The sequence below is a fragment of the Malaclemys terrapin genome, chromosome 9 (assembly GCF_027887155.1).
Source record: "Malaclemys terrapin pileata isolate rMalTer1 chromosome 9, rMalTer1.hap1, whole genome shotgun sequence".
In the NCBI taxonomy this organism is placed as follows: domain Eukaryota; kingdom Metazoa; phylum Chordata; order Testudines; family Emydidae; genus Malaclemys; species Malaclemys terrapin.
In genome coordinates, this window is record NC_071513.1 from 68,769,954 (window position 1) to 68,788,743 (window position 18,790).

Here is an 18,790-nt window from a genome sequence, read left to right on the forward strand (position 1 = left end):
GGTTAGTAGCTTTTGAGAAATGTATTATCTGGATTAGGCGTGACGCTGAACCAGGTCTGAAATTCACCTTTTACCATTGTGAATGGTTTGCTTAATTGCAGGTGAGGATTTTTTTTTTTTAATCCAGCTATTTTCTGTAGTATCTTCTACAGACAGATCAGTGGATCCGGTCACTCATCAAGACTAGCCTGGGAGAAATTTAGTGTCAGTGAAAACTTGTCCGTGATGTATAGCAGTGGCCCACAAACTGTAGGGGGCACCCCCCCCCCCAGAAGGGCATGTAAGGACATTCGGGGGGGAGGGGTGCAGCAGGACCCAAGTCAGCCCCCACAGGGGGCAGGGAGGGAGCATAACCCAGACCCGCTCTGCTCCCTGCGTTACTCTGACCCCGCCCCCAGCCGCGGGCCCGGTCGCAGACTCGGTCCCCAACTGCAGACCAGCTCCTGGCCCCATTCCCAGCCTCGCTCCCAGCCCCAGACCTGCCCCCAGCCTCGGCTCCCTTACCCCATCCACGTTTCCCCCTCCTCCCTACCCCCCCCCAGCCACGGCCCTGCTCCTGGCCTTGGCTGAGGGGTGTGTGGACAGGAGTAGGGGGGTGGGGTACAACCCTGAAAAGTTTGGGAACCACTGATATAGTTTAAACCCCTTGTGATGGGAGTTTTCCATGTCTTTCTCATGGCTGTCTGATATTTTTTGAATGAAAGGCACCATAAAATATCTGAAGTAATTTGACTTTTGTATGTCTTCCACTAAAACGCAACCATTTCGGGAGTGGAAGACAACAGCCATTCTTTGCCTATAATTATAGACAACAAATTTTATCAAAGCAAGTTAAGAAATGAATTTTCCAACTGGAACTAGGAGTAGGTGGACAGCGTATAATTAGAGTTGGGCTCTGGTCAGAAATACTCCCACTCTTTTTGGAAAAGTGCCATAGAATCTTGTAATAAGTAATTAGTGCCTCATTTTTACATCTCAGTCAAAAGATAGACTCAGACTTTAAGGTCAGAAGGGACCATCACGATCATCTAGTCTGACCTCCTGCACATTGCAGACCAAGAACCCCACCTACCCACTCCTGTAATAAACCCCTAACCTCTGGCTGAGTTACTGAAGTCCTCCAATCATGGTTTAAAGAGTTCAAGTTACAAAGAATCCACCATTTACACTAGTTTAAACCTGCAAGTGACCTGTGCCCCATGCTGCAGAGGAAGGCAAAACCCCCCCAGGGTCTCTGCCAATCTGACCTGGGGGAAAATTCCTCCTGACCCCAAATATGGCGATCAGTTAGACCCTGAGCATGTGGGCAAGACCCACCAGGTATGTATCTGAGAGAGAATTCTCTGTAGTAACCCAGAGCCCTCCACATCTAGTGGCCTATCTCTGGCCGTTGGAGATTTTTGCTACTGGAAGTCGCCGATGGGCCACATGCCATTATAGGTAGTCCTGTCATACCATCTCCTCCATAAACTTATTAAGCTCAGTCTTGAAGCCAGTTAGGTTTTTTGCCCCCACTGCTCCCCTTGGAAGATGACACTTCCAGCATCACAATACTTTCTAACACCACACACAAGCACTAGTTTGATATTCAGAGGGAAGAGTAATTCCTATTGAACTGCTAACATCTCTTCTCATGGAACACTTTTAAGGAAAACCAGGTTCTATCCAAGTACTAGCCAGGTCTAGCCCTGTGGAATTCAAGAGATAATTCAAGGTCAGAATACTAGGTTGTATGGCTACCATTATTGCTTGTTTCTGACTGCTAAGTGAGATACAATGTGGCTTTGGCAATGAAAGGAAAAAGGAAGCTTTCTTTTAAAATAAGGATTTTCACAGGTTTTTATTTTTAAACATTTTCATTATATTTAGTTGAAGAGTTAAATGTCTGTATGAATATTAAGCATTATTATATATCCAATTTGGCAAATGCAACTGGATGGTTTGTTGTGAAGCCATGCAGCTTTTGAACAATAAACAGCGTTCATTGCAACCTTTGTAACCTGTCCTAGGGGTGCTTGTTCCTGTAGCTTATAGTAGCCTAGAGGAATGGGATATACCAAAGTTGTTACTTTTTCCCCAACTGGACCAAAACTAAATAAATTTCTGTTTATAGGGGGGAAAAAGCACATGAATGTTTTATTAAATGAAATACAGAACACACATACTATGTGATTCACTTTGTCTATCTGTTTATTCCACAAAAATGATGCATATGTTGCCAAAATGAAACACTTTCAATTCTGTAAGTAAAACACAGACATGCTCATTGAGACTCCAGCCCTAGTTAACTAGTTAGGATTATCACTCTTTTGTATCAGCTCTTAAATAATGGTACATTTTTACCTACTTACTATCCCCTTCAGCACTGGGCCTGTTACAAAGTTTTAACCAAACTATTCTGACTGTGCAGCAAACAGACTCAATTGGTGTTGAGCTGACTGGGCAGGAGTGCAGATCTTTTACAACCTGACAGTTTCAAATCCCATTGTCTTGTCTTTCATGATTTTACTGCCAAAACTTCCACTATTTTGATGCAACAATCTGTGATGAAACCTCCTTCCCAAACACAGTCATGGGTATCTTCAATGCTGAATGCTAGAGGATATGGAAGGCACTGAGAATTGTGTTCCATCATTTCATCTTCTCTTCTATGCCCAACCTATGCTTTTTATATTCAGGATCAGTCATTAGCTAAGAAATTGAAATGATTTAAGGCTTCTCAATCATTTTTCAGTTTAGCCCTTGGATGGTTCCAGGTCTCAGTTAATTAGATTGTACATGATTTCCAGTGGAGAGAGTGCAACAGTAGTGTTATCAGCCTACAGTGTCAAGATCTTGCAAAACCATCAATGTCTTTTGTAAATGTAGTGCTTCCCTGTTGATGAAACCACACAGCATGCATTTTACATAAAAGAATGGAGCTGGTCGATGTTTTACAACTGAATATTATTTTGTCAAAAACAGCCTTTTATAAAAAATAGAATCTTTTTTATAAAAAAAAGTTAAATTTAAGAATATTTCATTTTTTTTTCAACAAATTGGAAAAACAAAGAATTGGGTCTCCTCAGTTTTCTCTTTTCCCCTTCTTTTCAGTGATGAGAAAGGGAGAGGGAAAGAACACACACAAATTTTGAAATTAAACATTTTCAGCAATTATCATGAAAAGTTTTGAATAAATGAAAAAATGTCCCTTTTTGAGACATGTAGAACAACAGTGACTTTGACATGTTTGGAATATTTCCCCACACCGCTTATTTTTTTGGACCAGCTTTAATCACAAGTCATCCTCATTCGCAGTGCAGTTTTCAACATACTTTTCATAGTTGAATGCAGTGAGGGATAAAATCTTCCTGGCAGCTCCACGAACTGTTATTGGGCAGCTATATCAATTCTCCTCTTTCAGTCAATCAATTAACAATGAGGCTGATGGTGGTTGTGGAAAAAAATCAAAGAGTTCTTCTGCAATATGCTCTAGGACCATCTGAATGATCCATCAATCATTAGGAGGGTAAAACAATACATTGCACTGCTATAATACCATCCATCTGAGGATCTCAAAAGACTTGACAAATATTAATCACCAGCATCCTATTAGATATATAGGTGTTATCCCCATTTTAAAGAGAGAGGTAGTTATTTGCCCAAGGTTACACAGCAAGAGTCTGGAAGAGCTGTGAAAACAATCCAGGTGTCTTGACTCCCATTCTTAAGCTATAACCACCTGGAAATCCTTCTCTGATTCATGCAAATTCTCTTGAATCTGCACAGCTTGGGCTGGAAATCTGAACACCATTTGTCGTGAGATTAAATTCCTGGCTGAAGCAGACATATCAAACAAACAAACCTGCTTAAACTTCTTTGAGTCTCACCACAGGTTTGAGTTTATAGAGGGAAAGTTTGGGACAGTTATGTTATCTCAACTGATTTGCCCATCACTACTTGCAGCGTGAACACTACATATTGGTACATGTTCAGCTCATTCAGAGACAGATCAAGAAACTACTTTGCTACACTTTTCCCCTCCTGCTTGTCATTCAGTATGCTTAAGATTACATTTAAACAAAACAAAGGAAGACAATTAACTCAGTTACCCTAGTACTCTTTATTTTTGTGTTTTGAGTGTTGTGTGCGCACCCGTGTGGGTGTATAATATGTACACAATGCATGTATACATGTGTGCACATACTACATTTGCTTTCTGACCCTGTAGTATGTTGACACCTCCGGCATTATACAGAATGTGTGAGCAATGTGGACTTTGCCAGGGGAGTGGTTGAGATTGCCTTTGTGTCACAGAGGTAAGCTGGTATTTACTGAAGAGCTGGCATTTCAGGAACAAGCTGACCTTCCTGATCAGTATACAGTATGTATTATGATGAGTAGAACTGGAGAAATGGAATCAGGTTTCAAAAGGGGCATAGTTCGGTGCGAGACCAGGGGGCTTGGGAATGCAGACTGGGACCAGACTTGCCAAAAATGAAAATCTTGCTTCATATTTATATAAACTGATAATTAAATAAAGACCACTAATGTCAAATTGGAACAAAAATATCCACAAAAATCACATTAAAAATAAACTTAATTTTTAAAATGGTTTTTGCTTTATTATTTAGATTAAATAACTTATTTTTCATAGTATAATAAGATGTTGTGATTGAGACTTCAAAGCTGAATTCCTGATAAAATCTTTCATTTAATAGATTTAATTTTAATAGATAAAAATAGATTTTCCTCTCAGGTCAGGATGGACCATTGGGATCATTTAGTCTGGCCTCCTGCAAAACACAAGCCATAGAACCTCATCTAGAATTTCTGAATCAAGCCCATACATTCTATTTGAACTAGAGCATACATCTTAGAAAGCTATCCAGTCTTGACTTAGAGTTCAAGTGATGAAAATTCCACTATGTCCCTAGGTAAATTTAGGAGGTGTTGGATTCAAAACCCTGATTTGAACATGCCTGAAACCAGGTGGTCTTGTTTTTTATATCTGATTTGGATGTGGGCCAAAACAGTGTAGATATCATAAGATCAGTATTTCTTGCAAGATATTTTCACAATTTGGGTCTCAAATAATGTTTAAATAGTTCATGAGACTTTAGAGATGTGACACTTGAGCTATTAGTCCCGGTTTGACTTCAAACCCAGATTCTGAACCCTCGCCCAAACCTAATCTCTACTGTATGTAGGTTCTTATACCGCCCTCATCACTAGTATCTGAGCACCTGCCAGCAGTGCTTTAAGCAACGTGACTAACAATACAGATCGGTATACTAAACTCCTGTGCATAGGCTACATTTCAGAGGGGTGAGTGGGGGGTGAAGAGGGGAATTAGGATTAATGTTCATTTGTTCATTAAATTTCATTAAAAATTGCCCTTTTTCAGACTGCTTCTGTCTCCTATTGCTCTCAGTGGGAGCGAAGACAATTCTTTCTGGAATTCTCTGTAGAATATTTGTGAATGCTCATTGAAAAAGCTTTTTTCTGTCAGTCTTCATAACCAAAAGCAAAAAGTAACAGTTAATCCTAAACATTTCTTTTTAAAAAGCATCTGTTGCACCAGAATGACAGAGGAATACAGGAGACAGGAGAGAAAGAAAGCGGGGAATCAGTGTCTGCATTGTGGAACATGGGGATAGGAGAATGTTTGGGTGCCAAAGAAAGTGATAGAGGGGACGAGGAAGGTGGCAAACAGAATTAAAGTTCAGGTGCCTTAATTGTGCATTTCCATACCTTAACTTGTTTGTGTATCTTTTAGCTTTAACCTTAACTCTGAATTGCTTGGGTGTGTAAAGCTTGGGTTTGCAATAATTAAACCATCCCTGTAATGTTTTACCTTTGAGTTAGAGATAAGTATTCAATCTTGTTTCTGGTTTTACATAGCTTTTATCTGGGGAATTTTGTGCAAGTCTTGTGAAATTAGTAAAAATATCCCACTATGACCTTGCCTACATTAAGAAGCTCTCTCAGGTGTTAAATGTGGTTTTGAACAATTGAGTTAGCCAACATGATTATGACCATAACAGTCTGATCACTGCAGACGAAATCAAGTTGTATGCTTAAATCAGTGAGATTATGCTCTCAGAGGACCTGGTCCCTGGTTTGTGGGTGTGGTATTGTGGGTGGGTAGGAGAAGATTTCCACTCTGGGTACATCTACACTACAGCGGGGAGTCTATTTAAGGCCTGGTCCCCACTTAGTCCGGACTTCGGACTAAGGTACGCAAATTCAGCTACGTTAATAACGTAGCTGAATTCGAAGTACCTTAGTCCGGACTTACCGCGGTCCAGACGCGGCCGGAAGTCTCCCCCCGTCGACGCCGCGTACTCCTCTCGGCGAGCTGGAGTACCGGCGCCGACTGTGAGCACTTCCGGGATCGATTTATCGCGTCTTAACCAGACGCGATAAATCGATCCCAGAACATCGATGGCGTGCCGCCGGACCAGCCGGTAAGTGAAGACTAGGCCTATGATACGCAAATTCAGCTACGTGAATAGCGTAGCTGAATTCGACGTATTGCAGCCGACTTACCCCGTTGTGAGGACGGCGGCAAAATCGACTTCTGCCGCTTTTTGTCGGCGGCGCTTACTACCACCTCCGCTGGTGGAGTTAGAGCGCTGATTTGGGGATCGATTGTCGCGTCCCAACGGGACGCGATTAATCGATCCCCGAGAGGTCGATTTCTACCCGCCGATTCAGGCGGGTAGTATAGACCAGACCTCTGAATTAATGAGAAAGTTTGCACGACATGTTGCCTTGCAATGGAACAGTAGTTGAAAGCGGTTAGTTTTTACAAGATTAGTAAATGATGTGTTTTGACTTTAAGGGTAAATATTTATTAACAAAACTGGAATTTAACTGTATTCATGATTCCAATTGACATTACTGCTGTTGGATTCCTGGGCACCACTTTGAAAACTTATTTATTGATCAATTGTGATTTCATTGTGATATATATTTTGGCTTGAAGGGATTAGAGTTTTGGTCAGTAAATGTCAATTTCACCATACACAGACAAATATATATATTTCCATCGATGATAAAAATTTACAGATAGGAAAAGTAAGAAAAATGCTGCTTGAGAATTTAGAGTTTGATGTTTACTTTGTATATTTTGACATGTGATGCTGACATTTGTGTCTCAACAGTTATAAGTTTTAACTTTTGGAATCTCACCATCTATTATCATTAAATAATTATTTACACACACACACACACACACACACTTAATTTCCTACAACTGTGAAAAAGATAAAAATCAGAAAAAATGCTTAAAACCCCATAATTTTGTACAACTATGAAAGTGTAAAATTGATGCAAATCACTTTAAAAAAAAAAAAAAAAAAAAACTTTAAAACAAACCAGTATTATCTGTCAAAATAATAAAATTAAAATTGAATTCTGCCAAGCCAACACATTTTATTGCGTATTAATGTGTCCTCAGCATTCTAGGGGAGACTCTTTCACAAGCAGATAAATGCAACTGAATTTGCTACTGAAACACTTCCACTCAACACTGTGGCCCCAATTTTCAAATGTGGGTGCCCAGACATGACATCCAAATCCTGCATTTAGATGTGTAAAACTGTGCTTCATATCACATGTAAATAGTCATTTGCATACTTAAATGCAGTATTGAGCATCCAGATGTGATATTTGGGCATCCACCTTGGTGCCCATATTTGAAATTTGAGCTCCCCAAAGAAGTGAAGAGTCTAAGAAAAATAAAGTAATACCAAGCTTGGGTTAACTACTAAATTTCCATAGTACTTGGGGATCAAAATAAGTGATCCATAGATGAAAGTAGTAGTATCTTCAAAGTAGTAAAAAGCTGTGGGTTGGAAATGATTCTGCAAGTGCTGGGAATTACTATCTGCTCGCAATAGAAAGTGCAACGAAAGTTCCCACAATTAAAGCAAATAATGCTTTATGTGTCTTCATACGACGTGTGCCTGATGTTGCATGTCCAGCGTGTTAAGGTGCAGCAAGCTGTTTGCTAGAGATTGAGACCTTGGTGAACAAGCTCCTGCTATGTTTTTCTCTAAGAAAGAAAGAAAAAAAAAAAAAAAAAAGAGTTTCTTGGAACAAAGACACTGTTTCACCAGAGCTGCAAACTGCAGTTTTGCAGTTTGAGGGAGAGATCAGATAATATACAAAACCAGTGTTACAATAACTTCTGTAGCCTTTCTCCTGAAGTTGAGTTTGATTCATTGTTAGGTGTAACTCCACTGAATCCAGTCAAAATACACCAGGGATGAATGTAGCACATCACTTTTTGCAACTGAATTTTAAAGACTTTGTAAGACCCCAGTTTGTTCTCAAGAGGACCCAAGGAAAGACAGATCTAATAATCTATAGATTAAGACTTTTGTCTGTTCTCTTCCCTATTTCCTAATTTTCCCTCTAGTTTATTTCTAGGTCTGTGAGCTGGAAGAATTTGAATTTTTCAAAAGTGTGGGAAGGGGCTTTGTGTCAGTCCAGGGAATTTTCAAAGCTGGGATTGGTCATGTCCAAGTCTGAGAAACCAATGGCTTGAGCACTGGAGGCAGGGTGGAGGTGTGGTCTGAGAAATAGGTGTCCAAACAGTATTTTCAGGAAATCCCAAGGTTGCTCATGGGCTGTTCTAGGTACCGCTCCTTCTCATTCTTTCTGACATCATCTGTTTGGCAGTGTCTGAAAATAGCCTGCTTTTTAAAAATGAACATCACACTGGGGTGTCTAGACCTCACTATCATATGTAAAATGCATGAATAATTTTGAAAATCCCATCAAACAGTATGTGCTGAGGCAACTTGAGTGTGGTCAAGTGCCAGTTTGTAAGTCTTATGGGAATCCAACTCTCAGCCTCCTAAGTGACGCTGATCCTGCCAAAGCTTTTGAAAATGTTGGCCTCAGTGTGCAGAAACTCCCGCCTTATCTGCTTCATGTTCAGTCTCAGTCATGGGGTACATCTACACTACAGGGGGGAGTCGATTTAAGATACGCAAATTCAGCTACGTGAATAACATAGCTGAATTCGACGTATCACAGCCGACTTACCCCGCTGTGAGGACGGCGGCAAAATCGACTTCTGCGGCTTTCTGTCGACGGCGCTTACTCCCACCTCCGCTGGTGGAGTAAGAGCGCCGATTCGGGGATTGTTGGGACGCGATAAATCAATCCCCGCGAGGTCGATTTCTACCCGCTGATTCAGGCGGGTAGTGTAGACCTAGCCTTGGTCCAGCACAGCAAATGGGTGAAATTGTTTTATGCCATGTCTACACTATGAGCTTGTGTGTGATTGTCTTGCTCATGAATACAAACTCGCCCTAGCTCTCATCGGACCAGCATGAGTATAAATAGCAGCGTAGCCACAGTAGCACAGACAGTAGCAGTGGTGACATAGTTTAGCTGTGCCGAGTACTTACCCACTGGTTTCAGAGGGTTTGTGCTCAGCACAGCTAAGCTGTGCCTCTGCTGCCACTGGCCATGCTACAGTGGCTACTAGATGAGCACGAGCATGTGTATACAAGCAGGGGAGATCAAACCCTTGGCTCATAGTGTAGGGACATAGCCTTAATGTCATTTAAACACACACACACCGCCCTGACACTTTTCTATCCATTCTGATGCTGGAGAGACTTGTAGCATTGTGCAGACATCCTCTAGGAGCATTGGGTGAGCTTGTGCTACAGGGAGACAGTGGTACATGGGGGAGAACACTAGTACCTTGAGAACATATCATATACCAGTGAGGTTGTGAAAAGTCCAGTGTCTGGGAACCCAGCTAAGCATGAGCTGATAGACAACTTGGGTATCTACTACTGTGAGTATTTTTCAAAGAGCAGCAGCGTCCATATCCTCCTATGAAAATTCAGCTTGTCGTCGGAGTGTCTGATTTGGGCATCCTCTACAGAAAGCCCTTTTGAAAATTCTCCTGAAAAGCCTTCCTTGAACCAGACTATTCTTCTGCTGGCAAAGCACTTGAGTGAGTTCTCACTTTGGATCTGTGCTGCCTTAAAATTAACAAAGAACGGAAAAATAGCAACATTCACAAGCTCTTGCTATACAGTTACATACCAGAGCAACTCTTTCCTCTTTTGATTTTTCCTGGTTCCAAGTAGACTTTACTTTGGATCTGGTTAAACATTAAATTTAGAATCCCCAAGGGGATATGCTGCGAACACAAATGTTTGGCCTTTTTAGAATCACTGTGAAACAATAAGGGATGTTTCCCATTTTTGCCCTTCTCGACACACACAATACATTTTGGTTCTTTGGAATTACTACTATAATCTGAAAAATGACTCTCTGTCTTGATGACTAGAAATCTGCACATGCACATTTTCATAGAACCTAGTCTAAGTTGTCTGTCCCTTTGATCAAACAAAGTCAATCCACACAGCTAGAGGCCAGCCCTCCTCATCTTAGATGAGAAATTTAAACAGAGTGGCTATGAAAAGAGGTGGGGTTTTTCTGTTTTTGTTTAAGAAAAGCTTGTTTAAATGAGGAAGTTGTTTGAAATACAGGGTCCCAGAGACAAGGTAGCTTAAAAACTCTAAAAAGAACAGGAGTACTTGTGGCACCTTAGAGACTAACAAATTTATTAGAGCATAAGCTTTCGTGGACTACAGCCCACTTCTTCGGAAATTTGTTAGTCTCTAAGGTGCCACAAGTACTCCTGTTCTTTTTGCGGATACAGACTAACACGGCTGCTACTCTTAAAAACTCTACTGGATCAGACAGGTCGGAAATCATGTTAAAGACTAAAAGTCCTTGCAGAGTTTAACAGATTTCAGTAGTCTCCTTGCATTTTTGTTTTGAATGGGGCTTCTGTGTGTCCTAAAGAAAACTAGCATATCCAAATCTAATGCAAATCTGAAACCTAATTATTTTTAACATGAGGTTTCTTAGTGTTTGACTGTATTTTTTAAAAACATTCTTCATTTTGAGTAACTTGTATTAGAGAACATTGTCTGGATAAGTTACTCTTTCATATTCACAACTAAGATGTTCTTTCTTAAAGAAAGTGAAACAACTGAATGACACACAACTCAAAAGAACCAAATTTCCTTTAGAGGGTTAGGTAGTAAGATATAGCTTCAGAATTGTCCAAAGTACACCAGGAAGGTATCTCGCTTTTTTACTCTCTTCTCACAGTGGCTTTTGTCCTGCTTTATTAGATGTAGTAATAATTAGTGTAACTTATTTAAGGCCAGAAAGGAGCACCAGATCATCTAGTCTGACCTTCTGTATATCACAGGCCGCCGCCACCACCACCACCTGCACAGCACACACTAAACCCAACAACTGAAATGAGACCAAAGTATTACAGCCCACATGCAAGGGTGAAAGTAACTTTAATGACTTACTGGTACTCAGGGCGGCCGGGGTCCTGTGCAAGGGGGGGAGGGAGCGAGGGCTGCGGTGGCTCTGCTCCTCCCCTGACTCTTCGGCTTTGTTTAAGAGCCGGGCTGCCCGAGCGCTACCGGCTTCGGGCAGCCCCCATGCCTCCGGACCCTGCGCCGCTGGAGCCTGGGAGGGGAAGTGCCCGGCTGGGGACGCAGGGTCCCGAGGCAAGGGGGCTGCCCGAAGCCCAAGCGCTACCGGCTTCACGGTTTGCTGGACAGCCTCCAGAGCCTGCGCCCCCAGCTGGGTGCTTCCCCTCCCGGGCTCCAGCTGCGCTGGGGAAGCGCCGGCCGGGGGCGCAGGGTCTGGGGGCTGCCCGGCAAACCGTGAAGCCGGTAGCACTCGGGCAGCCCTTTCCGCATGGCTGGGAGTGGGAGGGAGGAGGGGGCGAAGTTAGGGAGGGGAAGGGGTCGGAGTTGGGGCGGGGGTGGGGAAATGGGCGGGGCCAGGGCCCGTGGAGGGTCCTCTTTTTTTATTTGTTAGATATGGTAACCCTAATCTGAATGATACAACTGATCCAGTGTTGACACACCTTTACTGTCTAGTTGCAGCAAAATCTTGAGTAGGTGAGGGTGGATCTCAGTGCCAAATTTCAAGTCCCTGCTCCAAAACACAGAGAGGTGCTAGTGTTTCTTAATGAAAGAGCTGGAAGACTTTAAAAAAACAAAAACAAACAAAAAACAACCCACACGCAACCATGGGCAAAAACATTTTTTCCTAAACTTAGTCTTAGAAACTATTGACCCATTTTAGCTGAAACTTTTCAAACAAACAAAAACCAAAATACCTGAGGCAAACACCCAGCAAGGAAAACTTCCACCCCAAATGGTTTGACAAAGTTATAAGCAACTGAAAACAGGGTTGTATAATAGACAGTGTCAGCTAACCTTTTACATAGGCTTTGTTATCTGTGCTGCACATAATAAATGTGTACAGGAAGCAGATTATATGCTGCACACCCTTGAGAGTGTTTGCTTAAACTATTACCTCTGATTCACAAATAAAGGAATCTAAAAAAGAATGTAGCTTTAAAAGGTGGTTGGTTTTTTATCTTCTGTTCATCAGAAGCTGTAATGTTATGCCTAAAGCAGTTCACCCTTTCACAGTGGGATAGGGATACTCAAGAGACACCATGAGCAATAGCTGCACCGTTTGAACTGGTTAACTGCCCTGAAGCCCTTGGCTAGCTGTGGTAAAACATTCTTTGCAAAAAGGTCATGGAAAGGTTGCTGCTCCGCCTCTCTATACGGTGACTACTATGTGTGATAAATAGCCCTTATGAAATTATCATATTTAATAACTCCATGCTTATTACAAAGGTTAGGGAACTGGAGCTACTGGAAGAGTGAATGGTGCTTTCCCTTCTTTTCTACTTTGATTTTTTCCCCAGGCCTTTATTTTAACTTGGCTAATTAAAATTAATAGAGAGATCCTATCTCCTAGAACTGGAAGGGACCTTGAAAGGTCATTGAGTCCAGCCCCCTGCTTTCACTAGCAGGACCAAATACTGATTTTGCTCCAGATCCCTAAGTGGCCCCTTCAAGGATTGAACTCACAACCCTGGGTTTAGCAGGCCAATGCTCAAACCACTGAGCTATCCCTTCCCCCCATATATAACGAATAAGGGTGAGATGTAGAAATGTGGCTTCAGCAGTTGTAGCAACTGCCAGGCACTCTTTCTTTGTTGCAAATCATCCATGTAAAAAGCAGGTAAGGCAGGGCACGTGTTTAAAAAGAGCATGAGGAAATGGCACATCAATACACAGTTGTCTGAGGCTGCTACTTGTTTCAGTAATACTGTTGGTTTCTGATCATCCTTTAAAAAGGAGGTAAAGCTTTGGGCAACAAGGATGAGATGAGATGGGGAGAGAGGAATGAAGTAATAAGTGGGAGTTGTGTGTAAAATTGGTACGATCAATAAGGGGGAATAGTGAATTATAATTAACTTTGTGGAGGCGACTGTGGCATTCTGAGGAAAATAATGAGCATTGCATATAGAACTGATTTAAAAGAAACTACTACTTTTTCCAGTAGCCAGTCTATGGAAGTCACTGTACCAGGAAGCCCTCATGCCAAGTAGAGTTGCCAACCTTCTACTCACACAAAACCGAACACCCTTCCCCCCCCCACCCCGAGGCCATGCCCATGTCCCACCCCTTCTCCGAGGCCCTGCCCCGCTCAGTCCACCCCTCTGGGCTGGGATTGAGAGGTTTGGAGGGCGAGCAGGGAATCAGGGCTGGGGGAGGGGCTCAAGGGGCAGGAGGGGCTCAGGGGTACCTCAAGCAACTCCCAGAAGTAGTGGCACGTCCCGGCTCCTATGTAGAGGCACGGCCAGGTAGCTCTGTGTGCTGCCCCATCCACAGGTGCCGCCCCTGCAGCTCCCATTGGCCACAAAGCCCCCTGTCTCCACATAGGAGCTGGAGGGGGGACATGCTGGCTGCTTTCCGGGAGCCGCGTGGCATGGAGGCTAGCAGGGAGCCTGCCTGCCAGCCCCACTATGTGGCACCGCCAACTGAACCGGTTAGCACCACTGACCAGCCGTTGACTGAGCTGCCAGGATCCCTTTTTGACCAGGTGTTCCAGTCGAAAACTGGACACCTAGTCACCCAAATGCCAAGTACTGTGGCATGTAAAATGATCTGGTCCATTTAAATAAATGAACTGCTTTAGTGTTCCAATATATCTTATGTTATGCACAATGTACTGAAGGACCAATCCTGCTGCATCTGCAGCCACTGAGAGCCCTGCCTATGTAGGAATTTGCAGAGTGAGTGATGTGCAGGTGGGAAGAGGAGAGCATGCAGGGGAAAGAATGCCAGGGTTTATGCAGGCATCATGGAGAACATGTCCACGAGGACACCATGCTTTGGAGATCTGTATGGGGTAGATTGATGGAATGGTGATTGGGGATAGGAGTAGATCCACTGAATCCCCAAAGAGGAGCCACCAGCCATTCCCTTTTTGAGGAGGAGGGCAGTAGCCAGTGCAGAGACTAATAGCTGTGTACCACAAAATAACAGGTCTACAACCTTAGGCTTTCTCCTTAGGCTAACCCCTTGTTCTTGGGCTTGGCACAGGGAACCAGATATACCCCTGAAAGAATATACTCCCTTAGTCTCTCCATAGTTTCAGGTCTCCCTCTCAGTGCATCAAGCAGTTAAATGTATGGGTCGCATGGTTCATCTGTTCGCTCAGCCTTTTGAGGGAGGAGGCTGGATAGTGTGATCTGTAAAGCAATGCATCCTAGATTTTTGTTTTAATCTCTGTACGTGCACCTAGAGTCAGACATCCATTTTATAAGTCTGAAAAATAAATACTGCTTTCACAGGTTTTGTCTTTCTACCTTTCCTTCTCCTAGCCAGCTTATTTGTAGCAAATATCACTTGCAAATGATGCCAGTCCTTACATTTTCACTCTCCAATGTGTTTGATGCTCTAATGTCATTTCTGTCTAGATACAACAGCAATGTTAAAACAAAAGCAGCCTGATTGCTAATAGGAGTGTGAATCTAGGAAAGAAAGTGGATATGCAGGATTTCTACACAAATGCTTTAGAAATAAAGGCAGACCCACAGGTTCAAAGTCAGGCAGCCAGAGTAAGTAGAAGCCTCAAGGAAAAATTCACCAATGTCATTGACCCCACGTATATTCTCTTGACTTTCATTAATGGATCAATAGATCAGATAAGAAGAACTCAAAATAGAAAGCTGAAAATAAATAAAATGTAATGGATGCATTCTGGCTCCTTTGTTAGACAGCAAAAGAATATTTCAGAGTATAAAAATAGAAAAGACTGATCAAAGTGCTCTGCCAAGTCTTCAAACATCTGTGGAACAATGGGCCTTTCTAGCTCACATACTAAAGCTCTCACAGTAGATTTTCTTGGAGACCTCAATTAGAAGTAGGTTGCTGTTTTTATATCAGGATAATGGCCTGCACAACAGAATGATTAGGATTAGATGTAGTCACCGAAGAGTTTGCAAATGTAACAAACAACTAAAGAAACCAGGTAATACTGTGCAAATCTTGTAAAATGGGAAATTATGTATTCGCACAGAAGAAACTGCAGCAAAAATAGTGCCACTTATTATATTAAGGTACCAAGCCACTGTCTAGACGAATTATTTTCTCTATTGTATTCTCAGACTTTTTTCCGTCAATAGTTACTCAAGTGGGACTTATGTGATGATTCTATGGAACCACTGTAACAATATGAGGGATGAGAACTTAGACTCCCTATCTCTTCCCACACCATATATCTTGTGTGTGTGTGTGTACACACACTTTGTATATGTGTGTAGGAGTGTGTATAATACTTAGCTCTTATATAGCTTCTTTTTAAATTAGTAGATCTCAAAAGCACTTCACACTCATTGAGGTATCTAACAGATATCATGTGTGTCAATACAATTTGCATGCATCCTGCAGAGGAAGAACAGTTAAAGGCAATGACTGATATGGCAACATATGAGAGAGAACTATTTAAAATGCAGGATCATTTAGTTGAGTATGAACTTAAAATACACGAGAACTCCTTTTTTGGTTATATAAAGCAGGACTGAAATGATATCAACACTGGTATACATGCTGAAAACACACAAAAACCTACAAGTAAATAATGATGGAAAGACATGTGCACTCATTATTGTCTTTATGAGAAGTGGTAAAACTAGTCCCACGTAAAGGTCAAGCAGCCAGCTGCACAATGGAGAACTCTGGCACCCATGGGTGGGAGGAACCCTCTGCCTTTCAAGCTTTGGAGACAGAGCTGCTACTGCAAATTAAGGCGCTGCAATGCTCTCTCAGCCACTATGTTTCCCCCTTTAAAACACAGCACTGACCAGTACTTCTGTCTAGTAATGGATCCCTCAGCCTTCTCCAGGCCTCCTTTCTGGCAGTGCACAAAGGGTCCATCCTGTCTTGCCACACAATGTACCTGCTCCACTAGATCAAGGGGGGGGGTGTGATTTCAAGGCAGGATTTCCCCCCAAAAATGCATATTTAATACAGTGTAGAAGATATGTTGGGTGTTATACAGAAATTCAAAATAAGTGCCTTTTTGCGTAACATACATATATGAAAACAGAGCTAGGCCTTGAAACCCACACTCAGCAATTCACAAGCAAACACTGTGATGTCTCCCATTTTAGAAGCAATGTAATAAAGGGAGTTCTAGGGCTTTATAACCTCTACAGAAGACAAAATACCATTTCTATTGCACTGAGGTACTGTGTATTAAAGCAAGAGTTGTCAAAGTTAATAGTACATTATGGGTTACGTAATCCGTGTTTGAACTGGGTTTGATTACTGAATTTTGAAAGATAGGGAGTATTTTGCAACAGACCTCCCAGTTACTAGTTAGAACTAGCACTAGTCTTTTTTTTTTTAAAGTAGCAATTCTTAAAACAGCAGAGGATCTTGGGAGTTCCAAGGTTTGTATGTGTGGAATGGCATTAATGGAAAGCCTAGAGCACTGCTAAATTCTAAGGGTGGGGAATTTCAAGAGTGCTTATCATTGTCCTACTCTGCTTCCATTAAAGTGAATGGGAGTTTGATTGATTTCAAATGGGACAGAATTAGGCCAATGTTTAAACCACCATCTGAAAAATCTAACAGCATGGTTCTGCAGACGAGTTCCTGGGGGTCCCATCATATCACATAAGGGTTGATTAGACCAGTAAGGCACTCCATAGTTGGGATATCCAACAAATGGTGGAGTAATGGGACATTCACAGATAAGAAAGTCCCCAGATGTAGATGAGGAGAGTACCTTAATGTGACTACAGCAAAGCAAATTTCAAATCCAGGCTGATTTACTCTTTATCACTATTTAAAAATGCAAATTGCTGTGGAGTTGCATTCTGTTCTTGACACTGGTCAGGTGGCTGTTGGGGATGAAGGGGTAGGGACTGCTAGATGTGATGATTTGTCAACGCATGACTTGCTGTTACTATCCTTTTGTTGTTGCTGCTCATTGTCAAGCAGGCCCACCGACAGACATTCTGGGCCCCAGGGCAAGGGGAAGTTTTCAAGTGTTCCTCTCACTTAGTTCAACTATTTGAATTCTCAGTGCAGAATGGAAGCAAAGGGTACAACTTTCACCTAAGTAATTTTTCATATTTCTTGCACCCAGTTCAAACAGCTTTCATTTTAAAAAAGTGCAGACCTAATACATGCATAGTCCTGAATCTGGCGGGTGTGTGTGTGTGTGCACGCGCTAGTTTGAAGAAATTTAGCTTTGAAATAGCAGAAATGAATGTTCAGTAAGAACACTCTGAACATGCTTTGACTTCAGGAAAATAAAATGATTGCAATGTGATGCTCAGTGTCTTCACACCTGCACTGCAGCATGGAGAGAGCAGAGCTCCTTTTCACAAAAGGACATGAAAAAAAACTGACTTGGGAGGGGAGGGGAGGGTGGGGGGAGAAAACCACTCTCGTTCCTGTAAGCCTCAGCAGGCCCCCTTCTCAGCAGTATGTACAAATGCAGTGCTAATAGTATAAAACAGTATAATATTGCAGCTTTAGAATTATGGGAGTCATAAGCTAAATCTCAAGCTTCAGTGAAGATCTATGCCAGACCATTTGACATGTCACCTACTGTGCAAAGTACGTCTCTAGTCATGATGCCACTTGTTGAAAGCCAGAACTAGGATATTGTTGTGATCCCTTCGGGCTTTGACTATGGAACAAGCTACCTATAATACAGTAGTCCTGCAAGGTGTGCTAAACCATCTACTTTCTTTGGCTGTAATTGCAACATACTCTTCTTCAATCCAGCTCTTTACTATCTTTAACTGATCTATATGGGAGAAGGAGGGGTAGGAGTTTGAGGGGTAGTATGATAGATTGGGGCCTTGTGCTACTCACTGTACAACACATAGTAAGAGTTGGCCCCGGCCTCGAAGAGGCTACAATCTAAACTCAGACAGAAAAGATGTGTTATCCCCCATTGTACAGAGGCATGGTGGGACAAAGTAATCTGGCTAGGGTCATGTTGGGAATCTGTGCCAGAAAGAGGAAATGAATTCAGATAAGCATTAATGAGGCCCCATGACACCCCTGTGAGGGAGGCAGTTAAGGACACTGCCGAGAAGTGGTACTGTGCGTGCCTTACTATATAAAGAGGAGGGAAAAAAGCCTGACTCTGCTCACTCAACCCTCTGCCTCTGAATATGCACCTGTCCCAACCGTTAGCTGCCTTAGTCCTTCCACTGTGATCTTGGACATGACTCCATCCTACCGTCTCACTTCCCAGATGCCTCAGAGTTCCTTCTGCTCTTCATCCCTCCCTCCTGCCAATATCCAATCTCTATTGTTTCCATACTAACCTCAGTAGTCCCATTTTCCCTTATGAACTTGCATCCCAACTTGGCTTGCAAATAATTCAGGAATGAAAGAGT

At 42.3% G+C, this 18,790-nt stretch overlaps 1 protein-coding gene across 5 annotated transcripts in view; it reads left to right on the forward strand.

Annotated features, from left to right (window-relative positions):
* Positions 1 to 18,790, forward strand: part of SGPP2 (sphingosine-1-phosphate phosphatase 2) — a 78,258-nt gene that overhangs the window by 32,735 nt on the left and 26,733 nt on the right. The window contains exon 1 of one of the 5 annotated variants that reach the window (XM_054039434.1): positions 40 to 101. The exons of the other annotated variants lie outside the window; for them this stretch is intronic. The gene's annotated coding sequence lies outside the window, so the exon portion shown is untranslated. Of the gene's footprint in view, positions 1 to 39; positions 102 to 18,790 lie in introns of those variants that run through there. 5 annotated transcript variants of the gene reach the window in all.